Consider the following 18,130-nt stretch of genomic DNA (forward strand, 5'->3'; position numbering starts at 1 on the left):
GGTGTTCCTTCTGCATGCGCTTGAGCTCATGCTGATCACCGCCTTTAAAAGCCCCTTTCTTCTGGTTCAAAAGGCCCTTGATGTCACTTGTAATCCATGGCTTGTTGTTAGTGTAGCAGCGTACTGTTCTTACTGGAACTACGATGTCCATACAGAAGTTGATGTAATCAGTTGTGCAGTCAACAGCCTCTTCAATATTTTCACTATGTGACCCCTGCAGGATATCCCAGTCTGTAGTTCCAAAGCAGTCTCTCAGAGCCTGCTCTGCCTCAGGGGGCCACTTCCTGAATGATTGTGTGGTTGTAGGTAGCGCCTTCACTCTTGGTTTGTAATGAGGCTGAAGCAGAACCAGGTTATGATCTGCTTTGCCAAGCGCTAGCAGCGGGGTGGAGCTGTATGCGTCTTTAACGTTTGCATACAGCAGGTCGATAGTCCTATTTCCCCGGGTGTTACAATCCACATACTGGGAGAAGTCAGGTAATGTTCTGTCCAGCGTCACATGGTTAGTCTCCAGCGATTATCACAAGCGCCTTGGGGTGCTGCGTTTGTAACTTAGCAACTGCTAATTGATGATGTCACCCACTATCTCTGCGTTCGCCCAAGGAAGGATGTAAACAATTACAACAATGATGTGTCCAAACTCTCTGGGCAAGTAATAGGGACACAAACTTACGGCCAACAGTTCGATGTCCCTGCAGCAAGTGGAGATTTTAAAGTTTACATGTCCTGAATTGCACCACATTGTATTGACATAGAGAGAGACTCCTCCTCCTGCTGCTGGAATGGCTGACACTCGTGGCGGCACCGGATGTAGGATGACATGCTTGTGATGTTTACTTATGATGTTTACCCCTAGGTATTTAAACTGTTCCGCAATGATAAAAGGCAGGGTGTCTAATCTAATATTATATGCTTGAGAATTCACTGGAAAGAGTACAATTTTATTCAGATTAATTCTGAGATTAGAGATCTTCAATGGCGATTGCAAACAGCAGTGGTGACAAGGGGCATCCTTGTCTAGTACCTTGTTCTAGTTTAAAGTAGTCTGAACAGATGTTGTTGATACAAATTGAAGCTTCTGGATTAGTATACAGTAGTTTGATCCATGCACAAATGTACGGTCCAAACCCAAATTTCTCCAATGTAGTAAAAAGATATTTCCTTCCATTAATGTCAAATGCTTTTTCTGCATCAAATGATAATAATATTTCTGGGGTGTTTCACTTAGTTGGTTAGTATATTACATTAAACAGGCGTCAAAGATTTGATGATAAGTGTTGACCCTTGATAAATCCAGTTTGATCTTGTGATATTACTGAGGGGAACACTTTCTCCATCCTTCTAGCTATAATTTTTGAGAGTATCTTAACATCATTATTCAAAAGTGAAATTGGTCTGTATGATGCACATTGTAATAAGTCCTTATTTTGTTAAGGAAAAATGGTGATTAATGCTTGACGAAAAGTTTGAGGAAGTTTGATTGTATCTGTCTTTTGTAAATGTTGTTAATAGGAGGGGAGCTAGCTGATTGGAGAATTTCTTATAAAATTCTACAGGGTAGCCATTAGGGCCTGCTGCTTCCCCGCCTTGAAGTGACTTTATATCATCTAGTAATTCTAATAACGGCAGAGGTTTATCCAGTTCCTCCGCACTAGGAGTATTTACTTGTGGTATCTGTAATGTATCCAGAAATGCATTAGATTGTATGTTGTATTCTTTAAACTCAGTAGAATATAAGGATTTACAGTAGTCTCTAAATGTGTGCATTATATTTTTGTGGTCGATGATTTTGTCTCCATTCGTGTTGGTGATTACTGGAATTGCGTTGCGGACTTCTTGCTTGTGAATTTGTTGAGCTAAAAGCTTATTAGCTTTCTCTCCGTGTTCATAGTAATGATGTCTGGATTTATAAATTAGTTGTTCAGTTTCTTTAGTTGTCAAGAGGTTTAGTTCTTAATGCCAGCCTTTTCCTATGTAGAGCCTCGCTTGGAAGCCTGGCATGTTCTTCATCTATTCTAGTAATTTCTTTTTAGCTCTGCTACTTTCTTGGTTTCTAATTTATTTCTGTGGGAAAGATACAAGATAATCTGTCCTCTTAAGAAGGCCTTAAGAGTTTCCCAGAGTATTCCTGCAGAAATCTCTGAGGATGTATTTGTCTCTAGGAAGAAACTGATTTGTTTGGATATAAATTCTGTACAATTCGCGTCTGCTAATAGAAGCGGGTTGAGACCCCATCTGCGAGATGAGTGTGTGGGGCATAGTGACTTTAGCTCCAAGATCAGAGGTGCATGGTCCGAAATAAGAATAGCATCGTATTAGCAAGATTTAATCGTAGGCAAGATATTATTATCTATAAAGAAATAATCAATTCTTGAGTAGCAATGATGTACTGGTGAGTAGAAAGAATATGTTCTTGAATTTGGGTTTAAAACCTCAGGGGTCTGATAAGTTGTGATCAGTTATAAACTTTGTAATTATCTTTGCAGTGTTAGATGTTGTCCCCCCTGTGATAGAAGTCCTATCTAAGAGTGGATTTAAAACACAATTAAAGTCCCCAGCCATTATAATTTTATGAGTGTTCACATTGGGAATGGATGCAAATAAATTTTGTATGAATTTCTTATCATCGACATTAGGTGCATAAGCATTTATCAAAATCATTTTACAGTTAGATAAGTTGCCCATGACCATCACATATCTCCCTTCAGGATCCAATACTACATCTGATGCTACAAATGAGACTGTTCTATGTATGAGAATTCCCACACCTCTAGTTTTCTTTGTAAAGCTAGAATGGAACATTTGGCCAGTCCAGTCCTTTTGCAGCCGGAACTGATCCTTGCTTAGTAAGTGGGTCTCCTGTAAAAATACTATTTTAGCATTTAAACCTGTTAGGTGAGAGAATACTTTCTTTCTTTTTAATTCGTGATTCAGGCCTTTAACATTCCAGCTCATTGATTCTGACATTGATTCTGAATTTTTGATGTTATTTTATAGTCTTAACTGGAGGTGAGACAGCTTTAACCTTAATTTCCTATTTCCCCAAGAGTTATTGCCATGCAGCTTATTGTTACGTTGGTAGTTATAATTATAAAGATTAAAATGATAGATTAGATATAGATATAGCCTGCTCTCTTTCTCTCCCCCCCTTAACCCCTACCCTTCCATTTTGCCTCCCCACGTGAGAGTGGACCCCACTTCACGCAGTCCCGGTCCTCTGACATACCCAGAGACAGAACGCGTCTAAAGCAAAACAAGCCTCCACGCAGCAGCGTTTTAGGATAAAAAAATAGAGATATCTATTGCCAATATAGTCTAAATACTATATGCCTAAAATATAATCATTGACAAACTATGAACCTAAAATATATATAATCTTCAGCAATCTTAATATATTAAGATAATAAACCCGGATAATAAACCCGGGGAATGGTGTTAGAAAGTGGTCCAGAATAAGCATAGTAAGTCTTAATGCAATAATAACAATAAACCAAGGGTATGATGTTAAACAGTCTCCTTTAGGGTAGAGAAAAAAATAATAAATAAGATGAAAAAATAAAAAAAAAGAAAATAAAAAAAAAATTAAGCACAAACGTCTATAACTGTAATTAAAACATAAACAGATAGCGCCTGAGTAATAAAGAAGATATATAATTATAAAAAACCCGTATCTTAACAAATAGATCAAGCAGTAGGTTATTTATCCATTTATCCCTGCCATGTCATGATAGCCTACGACTCACTATTGTGTTTCAGAATAGTGTCGGGATCAGCTTTCTTAATTCCTTTTCTGCTTCTTCTTTGCTGGCGAAGACATAGCATTGACCTTGCAATTCCACTTTCAGTTTGGCAGGATACAAGAGGCTGTATTTGATATTGGCTTGCCGTAACCGCTGTTTGATGTTATAGAAGGCTGCACGTTTATTAGCTGTTGCTGGAGAGAAGATACAAATGTGGTTATTTTCATATATAACTGTGGATGGATGGATGGCACTGGGATGGCATCATAACTGTGTTTGTTAGAATTATGTGTTCTCGCCATCTTTGGACTCGATCAGATTTAACTGTAATAAATTAAATTATTTGTAATTTAATTTATAAGTCTTGTCAGTCATTTGACTTGTATACATTAATAGCAAACTATGCAGTGATGTGTGGCTTCTGTTCATTGTAAACAGTTACTGATTGAATTGTTTAAGGAAAATTATTTGCCTTGTGTTATGACACACAACTTCACTCTATTATAGGGACTTGCTGTACTAAGTGTTATTTTGCACAGATTTTGTTTTCATTACTATATAATGTATTCAGCCTACATTTTCCCAGTAGATAGTACCTGTGTAAAAATAAGCTTAACTGTTCATCCTTTTTGAAAATTATGGTAAAGAAGATCTACATGGATTTTCTATAGAAAGTAATTTTACATATTGGGTCTGTGTTAACACAGCTATACATGAATTGTATTCATTACTGTGAGATAAAAAGGGCCTTATCAAAAAAAAAAAAAATGTTGCATTAATCCATTAATCCTCTATAACAAAGTCAGAATAAAATACACTATGACACATGCATAATTTCAAATATCAGTTTGCCAGAGTGCTACACAGAATAGTTGCTGTCTCTTGTATATCTTGTGTGTACTACAGAACACAAAGTTACTATACTGTTTGTGGGTGTTATTTTGCATATATTGTCAGGCATTTGTTTCTCAAACTATAGATTCTGATGTGCTTATCCTTTTATCCAGTGGTGCATCCTTCCCCTTTGTTTTCTATCCTGTTTAGTTCTAGTTTGCTCTCTTCTCTTTAGACAGTAATAGACACCTTTGTATGAAATCTTCAGTTTCTTGGAAATCCTGTTATATAGAATAACAATCATTCTAAAAACAAAGACAGACTTACATATTTCTTGAGAGAGCTGTTTCATTTTGGTCATTTTTGAACCCAGAACTGATCTTCAGGAACATCAGTACCCTTCAACCTAAAAGAACAAAATAGCAGGTTTCGGTGGTGCTAATGTAATTACATGATTTCTATAATAACTAATTAACATTTGTACATGACCTATTGTTATTCATATGTATGTAACCTGGTCAGGTTTTAAAAAATGAAAATATAACTTTTTTTTTGTGTAAATAAAGTTTATTGAAGGAATTGGGATACAAGTTTTGGGGGTTGGGTAAAGTTGAGTATATATATGTGTTGCCTGATTGGCGGGAGAGAGAGGAGAGTTCATTGCCAGAAGAGACTGTTGAGGCATCACGCCGAAACAAGAACGAAAGGAGTTTGTTGTAAGAAGAGACTGTTGAGGCAGCACGCCAAAACAAGGAGTTGCAGAAAGTGTCTTAGTTGAGGCAGCATGCCAAAACAAGATGTAAAGAAAGAGTTGCAGAAAGAGAGGCACTGTTGAGGCAAAACGCTGAAACAAGACAGAAAGAGAAAAGAGAGGCGCTGTTGAGGAAAGACGGAAAGAACGAAAGAGAAAAGAGAGGCGCCATTGAGGCAAAACGCTGAAACAAGACAGAAAGAGAAAAGAGAGGCGCTGTTGAGGCAAAACGCCGAAGCAAGACGGAAAAACAGAAAGAGGAAGTAACTTTAGCACACGGCTAAAACATAAAAGGGGTTGGGTGATAAAGGGAAAGACGGCAGGCAGGACACAAGTGCAGAAATGGCGATCAGCGAGTAAAGAGGGTGTTTGAGAAAGATGGAGACGGAAGTATAAAGGAGGTACCCGAGTATAAGGAGGAAGATATAAAAAAAGGTCGGTGTTTGTTTTGTTTGTTTTTTTAAAGCGGCTTGAATAAACGTTCAAGTGAAGGGGCCAGTTCTTGTTTTTGTTTGTGTGGTCACTACGCACCCAAGCTACGTTTGGGGCCCCCAACAGAGTGAGTAAAATTTACTGACTGGGTAAATAATTATGGGTGAGCTCACCAGTAGTTTCGGACACAATATATATATACTGTATAGTTGTAAATATTTTAGTGTTTGTGTTTTATGTATTATTATATATATGTATATATATATATATATATATATATATATATATATATATATATATATATATACTCAGCAAAAAGAAACGTCCCTTTTCAGGACTGTGTATTTCAACAATAATGTTTTAAAATCCAAATAACTTTACAGATCTTCATTGTAAATGGTTTAAACAATGTTTTCCATGCATGTTCAATTAACCATAATCAATTAATTAACATGCACCTGTGGAATGGTCGTTAAGATCTTAACAGCTTACAGAAAGTAGGCATTTAAGGTCACAGTTCTAAAAACGCAGGACACTAAAGAGACTTGTCTACCGACTGTGAAAAACACCCAAAGAAAGATGCCCAGGGTCCCTGCTCATCTGCGTGAATATGCATTAGGCATGCTGCAGGGAGGCATGAGGACTGCTGATGTGGCTAGGGCAATAAATTGCCATGTCCGCACTGTGAGACGCCTAAGACAGCACTACAGGGAGACAGGAAGGACAGCTGATCATCCTCACAGTGGAAGAGCCGGATCTCAATCCCATTGAGCACGTCTGGGACCTGTTGGATCGCAGGGTGAGGGCTAGGGCCATTCCCCCCAGAAATGTCCAGGAACTTGCAGGTGCCTTGGTGGAAGAGTGGGGTAACATCTCACAGCAAGAACTGACAAATCTGGTCCAGTCCATGAGGAGGAGATGCACTGCAGTACTTCAAGCAGCTGGTGGCCACACCAGATACTGACTGGTACTTTTGATTTTGAGCCTCCCTTCATTCAGGGACACATTGTGAAACATTTTTAGTTTATGTCTTATGGTGTTGACTGTTTTAGTGTTCATACAAATATTTACACATTAAGTTTACTGAAAGTAAAAACAGTTGAAAGTCAGAGGACGTTTCTTTTTGCTGAGTATATATATATATATATGTATATATATATATTTTGTAAATACCTTAAGTTTTGGAAAACTGTTCATGTTCCAATTAAGTAAAGTGAGTTTTGTTTTAGTAATATCTGAGTACCAGTGCATGGATTGGGTATTACCTGGCTTAAAGTGGGCTACAGTGAACCTGCCAACAATAGAGGTGGCAACACCGTTATAAAGAGCTCAGGCCTTTGCCTAACGATTAAGGAATGGTGGTGCAAGGGGGTTACATATAAATAATAAAAAATTGTCATTTCAAGCAGTAATAGCCATGAGAAACACACCTTGGCTATTTTTTTAAATCAATTTAATGTTATCTTGATAAAAAAGTATCTGTTTCTTTTAAAAACATAAACATTTCTGGATTTTACTGATAGTGATTTTAGATGCAAATACAAACTTTACAAATTACTGATCACAGAATGAGTACAAATAAAGACACAGATTCATGTAAGCAGACAGGGAAACAAAGCAGTTTGAAAATGATTAACATAAATCAGGCCCAGCAACATTCCATTAATTAATTCTTCAACTATGTATTACACTATATATTATACATTATATACATCATGCATTATACACATAAATTATACTATGTTTTACAGTATGGATATACATTACATCAAAGTAATACAAAACAAGCAAAAACAAGAACTAGAAAGAATAAAACCAGGAATGAAACCTGTGCAAAGTTGTCTTGATCAACAATATAATTTGTTTCTATCCTGTTTGTTCTTTCTTGAACCTTTCTACTTGAACATTTCTGCATATACAATTTTAATAAACATACCAGTTTAATTGCACAATTTCTATTAATCATTCAGCATTTTTCCTTCAGGTCTTAAATCATTAAAGGAATACTCCACCCAAAACTATTTTTTTATATATGTTTCTTACCCATTTAGTTTGTAGTGATGGCCATAAAAATGTTAATCTTGTGTTTTTAAGCAAAACGCAGATACAATATCTATGGTGATATTGTGACCAAACAGCTAACAAATGTTCATTAAAAAAATCTCATTTTGCCTGTGTCACATAATCCACATGAGAACACATCCAGCCATATGCTAACAATGTCCCAAACACACATAATTTTGGTAAAACATTGTTAAATACATCACTTCCACTTTCCTCTTTTGAGGTAAAATGGAGTGACCTGAGATGTACACAATATTTACTAGAAAACCGGCCTCTCTGGCCCACCTCAAAAAAGAGCCATCCTATTTTTTTCCTATATTTTAGTTGTTGCCAACGGGCTTCATATTTAGGTTCCCAAGGGTAAAGAGCAGCAGATTTAAGAACTCTTTTATTCCCAAGGTTATGAGCATTTTTAATTTCTTTGTGTTCTATAGCTAGAGTGGGCACTGCCCATTTCACTAGGCTTTAGTGGCACACCAGGCATGTTAAAACAGCATATTTAATGGGGATGCAGACATCCAACTTCACCTCCCTCCATCAAGATTATAAACTAAGTGACTAAACTCCAGTTTTTACAAGGATCTACCTGCACTTCATTTGATAACAAAGGCATAAATCAGAGGTGAACTGACATCTTCACGGAGGCCCATCTGCAGACAACCTGTGCCAGAAGACACGAAATAGATAAGAACAAATAACAACTCTGATGGACATAAGAACTCACCTATTAGGAGACACTGATTTTGTAACTGGAAGTTATTTTAATCCAATTAGAAGATGCTATACATCCCCTTAAAATTGCTACACCATCCTGAAGACTCTCTCTGGTGACACTCTCAAGGGAACTCTGAGGAAACCCTCAATGGATTCCCTTGGGCATTACACCCCAGATCACCCCTGAGCACTGCCCAAAAATGACAGAAAATTTCTGAAACAACCTCTGTCTTTGAAACTGAAAACTGATGAGCCACTTCTTCTCTCTTAGTGGACCAGAAAGTTGATATCCAGTCTGTCAAGCCAAAGCTGTAGGCTAGTAGTCTGAAATGACTGAGAAGTAACAATCACTTCAGCATCTAACCTCTCATGCCAAAAAGAGTAATGGTTTTACCCTTGAAGTTACAGATGACAAAGGAAAAGACCAAACTGAGAAAAGCATCAGCACACCAAGACAAAGAACCATGTAGCAAGGAGAAACAGTGCACTCCAATGCCAGCAGAATCATCCACTTGAACTCAGAGCAACAAAGTAACTCCACACAAAATCAGACATCATCTCTAAAGACTTTTAAAGTGTTGTAAAACTATTTACCTTGGCCAAAATAAATTGTAACTCTAAATTGTAAGTAAACAGCCAGCATCTCTATGTTAAACGAGGGGGTACCCAAAAATAACCAGAACTGGGAAAAAAATTGTTTTAATAATTATTACTTACTGAAACTTTGTCTCCTTCAAAGTACTCTCCATGTGAATGAATGCACTTGTCCTAACAGTTTTCCCACAGATGGAAACATTTTTGGAATTGCTTAAGGGGAACATTGTCCATGGCCTGCTGCGATTTTGCTTTGACTTCCTCCATGGTACAAAAGCACTTTCCTTTGAGTTGTTTTTTCATATGCGGGAACAAGAAAAAGTTGCACGGAGCAAGATCAGGCTAGTAGTGAAAGTTGCAAGAACTCCAAGACACACAAATCAATTCAGAAATCTCTTCAATAGTCCGACGACGATCTTCGGAAATTGCATTGCATACTTTTTCAAGATTTACATCATTCCTAATTATGTAAGGTCAGCCAGATCTTGCTTGGTCTTCTAGTGACATTTTCCCTAATTTGTTATGTGAAAACCACTCGTGGCCTTAAGGCTTGCTCTTTAAAAGCAGTTTCAAGGATCACTGCAGTTTCAGAATCTGTGTTCCCGAAGAGAACACAAAATTTATAACAGACTCACTGTTTCTTATGCTCACCCATCGCAAAATCACAGAACACGTTTAATAAGCACCAAGAAAAACCGACACAGAATGCCATGCGAACAATACAGAGCAACGCCACTTGGCAGACTGCCACAGAATACTGTAAGTATGCTACACCTAAGTATTGATTGCAAACCAGGTACAGATTCCGGTTATTTCAGGGTACACCCTCATATGTTTGTCAGTCTGTCTGTCTTCATCCTGTGTTATAAGTCAGCATGTATATGCAGTTATCATATTACTATAATCCTTGTTTATCAATAAGATGTATTATTCTGTTTCTTAAAAAGAGTGTGTTTGAGTTATAAGTTGAATGGCCAAAGACCTAACACCTGCAACAAAGTAAAGTAAGGAAAATAAAGTAGGAGCCTTGTCAAATTATTTCAGTAATTACCAGTATTGCCAAAGGCAAAACTGATAATTAATGAACTGAGTGAAATCACCCCATTTCCTACAATACTGCTAAAGGTAATTAGTACTAGTACTAGTACTAGTATCGAGTGGGTGAACTTATGAAAGTACTGGTTGTCAGTTGTGTCTTGGATCATTTTCTTGTTTCTATGTAAAAATATCTTATGTTTTGTACTTTCCTGCTCCAAACAAATTTCCCTCTGGGATAGTAAAGTCTACCTAAATTAACCTAACCTACATTTTTGTTCCCATATCTAAGGCTTGCTTTTTAGACTATTGTCATCCCAGTGCCATCCATCCATCCGTCATCCAACCCGCTATATTCTAACTACAGGGTCACGGGGGTCTGCTGGAGCCAATCCCAGCCAACACAGGGTGCAAGGCAGGGAACAAACCCCGGGCAGGGCACCAGCCCACTGCAGTTCCCGTGCCATCCTTTGCCTGTTAATAAAACCACAACCAATCACCTAATTCCAGTCATCATAGTTAATTTTTTCAAGATGTCAATGATATCTCAACGGCAGTGAACAAGGTACATCAGTCCGGAAAGAGTCACCAAAATAATGAGCTGGGCTTGCATCGTCAATAGCAGGAGTCCCTATTAAAATGGCAGCTTCTGTAATGCCAGAAGTGACTTAACTTTATTGGGCCATTTAGCAAGGCCTTTAACCCGCAATTGTTTCATCCTGTGTATGACATCAACCTGTATCCAGCACTGTAAGCATGTCCTCCAACTTGCAGGCCAAACTTGGGAGTTGGTGACTGGACTGGCACTGTAAAAAACCTCACAATGTCCCAGTGTGGTGCTAAGGTGTCACCTATTGAACGACTACACTTGAGTCCTAATCCAGGTGGTTTGTTGTTTGGTGGGTGCACTAACGCACCGTAATCAGCATATGCTCCTAACCTCCTCATCTTCCTCTACACAGTCGCATGTGCTCTTTTCAATTAGTGTGGCAAAAGGAGAGAAGACCTTTTAAGGATAGTGTGCAACTTTAAAGAGCCATGTAAAGACCAGAGAATTTTTCCATTGTGGTGCCCAGTGCCAAAGCTACATTGGTGTCAGAAGAGGGACTTGGAGAGACCTATAGTCTGACTTAGCAGAGTGCTGAGTGCTTTGGAGACCTAAAACGAACCTACTTAGCTATTCAGGAGAGGTGGTGGGGAATCTCCATTGCTGTGAGAAGCAAGTCCGGTGGTAAAAATATGCAGGCAAAAGATAAGGCCAGATCATAGAGGAGTTGTGAAGCAGCAGTGAAAGGAGAGTCTCAAAGTTGAGATCCAGACCTGGAACACAGTTTGCAGCACCAGTTTACCAAAGGAAAACAGCAAAGAGACCGGTACATCTGCATCTCGACACAAAGAGGTTCACCTGTTTGCCTAAAGCTGCCTAAAACACCTCTGTTACACCACATGAGAGCACAGCACTTAACATCCTGGTCGTGCCTCCTGCCAGTATAGCACACAACATCGTTGCTGCACCATCTGTCAACACAGCCCTCCCAAACTCTTCTGATGTGCCCCTGTCACAGCCGAAGCAGGAGAGAAGACAACCCCGCCATTTCACTGAGTTTGTGCGCTGTTGCAAGGAGTTGGAAGTGGCCACTGGGGACAGTAACTTTGAAGGGAGGGCTATACAACAGCCATAAACGAGTTATACCAGTCAGGGAGGAGTCACCAAAAGAATGAGCAGTCATTATATCATCAAAAGCAGGAGTGCTTATAAAAGCGGCATCTCTGCACAGTAGCATGTGCTTTTCTGACTGGTGCATCAAAAGGAGAGCAATCATTTTAAGGATAGTGAGCCACCTCAAAGAGCCATGTAAAGAGCAGAGAATTCTTCCATTGTGGCACTTGGCACTGATACTACAACATTTTCTGTTCAAGTTTTTTTTTTTTTTGATAGGGCAGTATTTAGTTTTTGGAATATCTGGAATTTTCATTGTGACTGCTCCCTCTAGGCAAACTTGTACAATTTGTGTAGACTTGTAAATGTTGCTATTTTGAAGAAGTCATGATGATAAATCACATAAGCTTATATATAGTATGATACGGCTCTTTGCCCACTAAACAAAAATTGGAAATTTATATCCATTTGTATTTCTGCTTTCCCATTTAAGCATTTGATGCTGAGTTACCTTTTAATAGTGTCATTTGGTGTTTTTTAGCCATTATTCCTCCAACATTTTAAGCAGTGACAGAATCACCAGTCTTCACACCTTGAGACAAAAGTTTTTACCTGGTTAAATTTCCACTCTTACCCTTGTAGAACCCAGGGGCCTCATGTATAACGCCGTGCGTAGAACTCGCACTATAACATGGCGTAAGCACAAAAGGCGAAATGTGCTTACGCACAGAAAAATCCAGATGCAGGAATCTGTGCGTACTCCAACTTCCACGTTCTTCCGCTACATAAATCCCGACCAGCGTGAAAACTAACGCTCGTGCACGCGCATTATGTAACGCCTCAAATCCTCCCAGAATTACGCCTATTTGAATATGCAAATCAATATAAATCGCCCTTAAGCGCAGCCTTCTGTGAAAAGACAATGGGAAAAGCACGGGGAAAATATAAGAATTTCAGCGAATACCAAGTGGAGGCAAAGGAAAAACATACTATTTGTTCAAATAAACCGTGGTATAATCAACAAAAGGAAGTTGATCGAGTGACATAGCGTATTGGAGAAACTTAAAAGCTCACGTTCACAAAATCGCACAGTGCCGGAAATAAAAAAGAAGTCACATATCAAAGTCGCCGTGAAAAGCCGAGTTGTAGCCCACTGTCTGAGTGTCATATGAAAGCTTATTAGGGTACAGAGAAAAAAGGCACACGGTGGGAAAAAAGCACGAAATGTCAACTTCAATCTCGACATTTCCACTTTAATCATGTAGTTTATTTTGTCATTTAGTAGAACATCATAAACTTCATCTTAAAATCGTTTAATTAACCAGTTTCTCAAATCACATCGTAATTAAAGTAGCACGTTAAATGCTTTGTTTTGTATTTCATCTTCTACTCGTATGTGATCTATGTGTGTGAATCACTACTTGCTTCTTAAACTGGCTCTCTTCCTCCAACTGGACACAGAATCCATGACATTCGTGATATTACAGCTCTCTGAATAACTAAAATACTGAGATGTATACGTGATATCATTTTCATGATGATAGGAGCTAAAGCACATTATTAAACATGTGTTTCATAAGCCTCGTGCTCATGACAAGCATTTATCTTTTGTCGAAATTTGTCGCTGCGTTTTTAGCTGTGTTGTTATTTTCTCTTTCTGTTTTATATTTAAAATATATATTGGCGTGGCCGCCCCAAGAGTCCTTGCTTTTCTTTCCCCAAGTAACCGATCGCCATACAATCAGCTCTGTAATAGACGTTAAGCCATCTGTAAGCTTAGCGCCGATTCTTCAAAACGTTTAAAGAACATTGAAATATCTTCGTAGTACATGTTTAATTATTCTACCCTTCACGACACTCCCAGTGAAGAATATAGATTATTTAAATGAAGTTAAAGTTTTATGTGTATAATTTAACAAACATATTTTGCTGCATTTCACCTTAAAAATGATATCGTCATCATATGTAAATACGCGCTTTATAAAGTGACTCAGGTTGTGTAATATTATAACTGTAGTGCAAGTTTACAGTGGGGTGATTGTACTTATAAGTCCTAACAGTTCTACAAGGTGCAATTGATTGAGTGCATTTAAAGTTCTTGGGATTAAACTGTTTTGAACCGCGAGGTCCGTACAGAAAGGCTTTGAAACGTTTTGCCGTGGCAGAGACAGCGTGTGCTTAATTCCGTATACCGATAATTCTCTTTCCGATCAGCTGCTGCTGTGATTCACACTCAGATACAGTGATATAAATACTCCGAGTCGTGCAGTGAGAGTAATATGGAAAAAGATGATCCGCTGTGGCAACTCCTAACGGGAGGAGCTGAAAGAAGACGAAGAAGAAAAAGAAGTAGAAGAAGGAGAAGTGAGAACAGTTATGGTATTTGGAATACTATGGCTGTTCCCTGGACCATTATATTGTTACGAGTTAATTACAATCAGATGCATTACACTAATAAACAATATGCGGTTAGTTTCTGTGTATTTATAAAGCCGCGTCATGAAAATAATGAGTAATCACACAAGAACAGTACCATTGCTTTGACGCTGGGTGCCGCCAGTTTGCAAAACCGAGCGGAGAACTTGCGTCACAAGGCATGAGGTACCGTGGAAAAGTGCGTGGCTTTACGCCAAGTGTAGGTTTTATACATCGCGATTTGAACGTGGAAAAGTTCTTACGCAACATTTCTGTGCGTACGCACCATTTATACATGAGGCCCCAGGTCACTGCCCAACCAGTTAATGCCAAGAAGAATTTAACAAAAGTTAGAATGATTTTAAAAGTTAGATGGTGGCTGTTAAGGTCAGAGCTAGCTTCAAATGTCCAGAGAAAAGTGTGGTAGAAATATTAAGCAACCCTGAAGTCCTTTTTGAGGAGCTATTCCTTTGAAAAGCATCTGAACAGCAGCAGAGTGAGAGTGGTTTGGACGATCTTAAAAGGCGTCTTACACACTAATGGTTACAACCTATTATGGATCATTGCTTATTGGTGTAATTGTTCCTTTTGACAGTTACATATCTCCAAAACCAAAGAAATGACTTGTTTTGCTCTTTCAATTCATTCTTTAATAACAGGACACACAGTTAAGAGAGCAGCATACTACACTGTTTCTGTAAGACTGCTACATAAAAGATTCTCTGATTACATATATCGAATAGGGGTATCATTAAAATTAAACTTGTTGTGACATATGGTAAAACTCATATGCTTAAATGTCGTGTAACACACTTCTTGTGAAGTACCTTTTTAAAACCTAAAATTATTATAGCAAATATTTAGGGACAATTACTGATAATAGATTGACCTTTGGTCTGAATGTAGAATAAAACAGAAATAGTCATTCTTTCTATGAGTGTTTTGTTGAATTGCTGCTGTTGTTGTTGCAATTTCTTTTTGTATGTGAGTTTTCAAAGCAAAAACTAAATCAACAATCTTTTCAAAATTAGTATGAAAATTAGTGGTTCGTAGCACAAGTAGATTAGAAAGAAAGCCAGCTCTATTTTCTCAGACACTAGCCATCCTCTGCTTCCAAATACTCAATTGCTGCCAACCAGCCTACAAATTTAGATTTACAAGGCTTGTGAGCAACAGATTTAAAAATTTCTTTATTCCCAGTGCTATAAGCAATTTAAATTCTAGTGGCTATAACAGTTTGTTGTTATAATTCAATATTTTTATAAGTAAGAAGCTTACTGTAGGTGTCTGTCCTGATTGTAAAACTTGATATCTTTTCAAGTTTATTGTTTTTTGTTCCATTTAATGTATTAACAATGTTTTATAGTTGTACATTCCAACTGCAGAAAAAAATCCCATCTGTGATAATAAAGCATCCTAAAACTAAAATCTTCCTTGGCAAAATCACTTGTAAGCTATTCATATTTTACAATTTAAGAGTAATTGTTCATTATATTCAATGCTTAATGTATGATTATTTTATGTTGGACGATTCATTAAAGCAACGATTTGCTACACAGCAAAAGGATGCAAAGTAAGAATTAACAAAAATGTCCGATATTTTGTAGTAAAATGCAGCAGGAGATACAAATGTACATTAAGAAAAAAGAAAAGGCAGAATAAGCCAGAAAATATGGTAAGAATAGGGATTTAAAGGAGGGCTATTAGCATTACCTTACATATGCAGACATTGACTCAGGAGCACTGACTGTAACTTGCTGCATTTATCTTGGAGCTAATGCAAATACTTTATTTCCACTTACATCTGCCAGACCTGTGCACGTTTCTCATGTTATTTAAATATTGTGTGCATAGGGAAATAAATGCATATTTTTTTGAACAGCACATACCAAAATAAGAGAAATATATAACAAGGTCAGTATTAGTGCTGTTTTCATATATTACTTCTAGTGCCCACACAGACTGCAAGTAGGAAATTGCTTTGCTCATATGTGTATACTTGAGCATAACTGTGTTTAATAAATTTTTTTGGGTAGAATAATACATTCTTTAATAAAATATTATTTTTGTATCTTATTAAGAGTGATGGATAATGACCTTTTCTAGACAGCCAAATCATAATTCTCTTATTTTATTTAATGTAATAAAATTGTGCTACATGGAATAAAAGGTTTTAGAGTTACAGTCTTCTGTAGAAATATTTTGTACTGTTGCAGACAGAAACATGAGGGGAACACGTAAGAACTTAATTCTCAGGTTATGATGATATTAAAACCTTACAATTATTTATTCTAATATTTAGCAGTTTCAATTAGGCCCTTTTTATCCCAGGCGGATTCTCTGTCTTGTTATAGGGCAGTTACAAAATAACTCGATTGCAGTAACTTTAAAACTTTATAACTTCATTTTAATTTCAATTGCATGCATTGCTTCCTTTTTTTACAGTCACATTCTATTTCCTGCTAATGCTGATAAAGGTAAAAAGGTGAATAGGTCTTTGTGAGCTGGAAGGATGACATCCCAATAGTTGAAGGAACCCGAAAGTGGTAAACAACTGTTTGAGACAGATGGGTAGCAGATGATTGTAATTACAGCAACAATGGCATGCTATCATACAGAGTCAGTACTCATCATATGTGAGGAAAATGTCTGTAAAACACACTGCAATATTTAGCAATGTTATGGTTAAGGCAAACACAACAAGATATCAGCAAAAGAGGGGTTACTCCTGTAAAGGGAAACGACTTGGCTAGATCTGTACTGATACCCAGTTACTGCTATATTGACAAGAATCTGGATTGTTCAAAGTCTATACCAACTAAAAATTAGTAAATGTAGTTATGGATATAAAGTCTATGTGAGTAGGTAGCATGGGGGCCACAGAAACCTTCTGGGAAAAATAGGGAGATTTCTGAAAATACTCACATGAGATGGAAAGAAAATACAGAATAATATACAATACTCTGGAGGAGAACACCAAAGAAGAGGAGTTACTGTAATTCTAAATGAAGTAAATCAAAAAACATTGATTTTATATGAAACAATGTCCAATAGAATCATATATGGTATACATATAAGACCAGTGCCTTTGCCAATAATCCAGATTTACTCCCCAACAGAAAATGAAGATGAACATGTAATTGAAGTATTTTATTAAGGTCTTGATTGGGTTCTAAAGAGTGTAAAACTCCATTAAAAATCCCTCATAACAATGGGGAATTTTAATTCAAAGATGGGAAAACTCAAATTTCAAGAAAACAAATTTGGGAAAGACTTTCGAATTTTCAAATAAACCTAATTTAACAAAATAAAAAGTTTCAACATAAAAAAACACACACACATGATTCACCAGTTGTCACCAGGCTGCAAAATAAGAAATCATGTATTATATATATATATATCGTAGTAGACAATCCCTATGGAAACAGTCTTATAATTAGTAAGGCAAGACCAGGAACTGATTATACATCTGAACAAAACCCAGTAGTTGCATCAATTGCAATAATGCTAAAGAAAATCATGAAAATTAAGACAATAAATCAATGGAATAGAAAGTCATTAAAAACAAAAGAAATGACACAAAATTTTACAGCACAATGTGAGGCAAAAAAGACAACACTGAGGAGATTCTAACAACTGCAGATAGTAAACTATTTGGAAAAAATCTAAAAAATTGTATAACAAGTAGCAAACACATTGGATGGTCATCAGAAATCAGCTAGAAAGCCGGATTGGATGACAGAAAAAAAACACTGTGATGACAGAACAAAGAAAGAAATATAAAAGTTCTTCTTCACCAGAGCATCTGGAAATAGAAATATGGGAATGCCAAAGAAGAATACCTTGAAAAGAAATGTAGAGTTAGAGGAATTGAATAGAATACATAGCCAA

The sequence above is a fragment of the Polypterus senegalus genome, chromosome 3, assembly GCF_016835505.1.
Source record: "Polypterus senegalus isolate Bchr_013 chromosome 3, ASM1683550v1, whole genome shotgun sequence".
Classification (NCBI taxonomy): Eukaryota; Metazoa; Chordata; class Cladistia; order Polypteriformes; family Polypteridae; genus Polypterus; species Polypterus senegalus.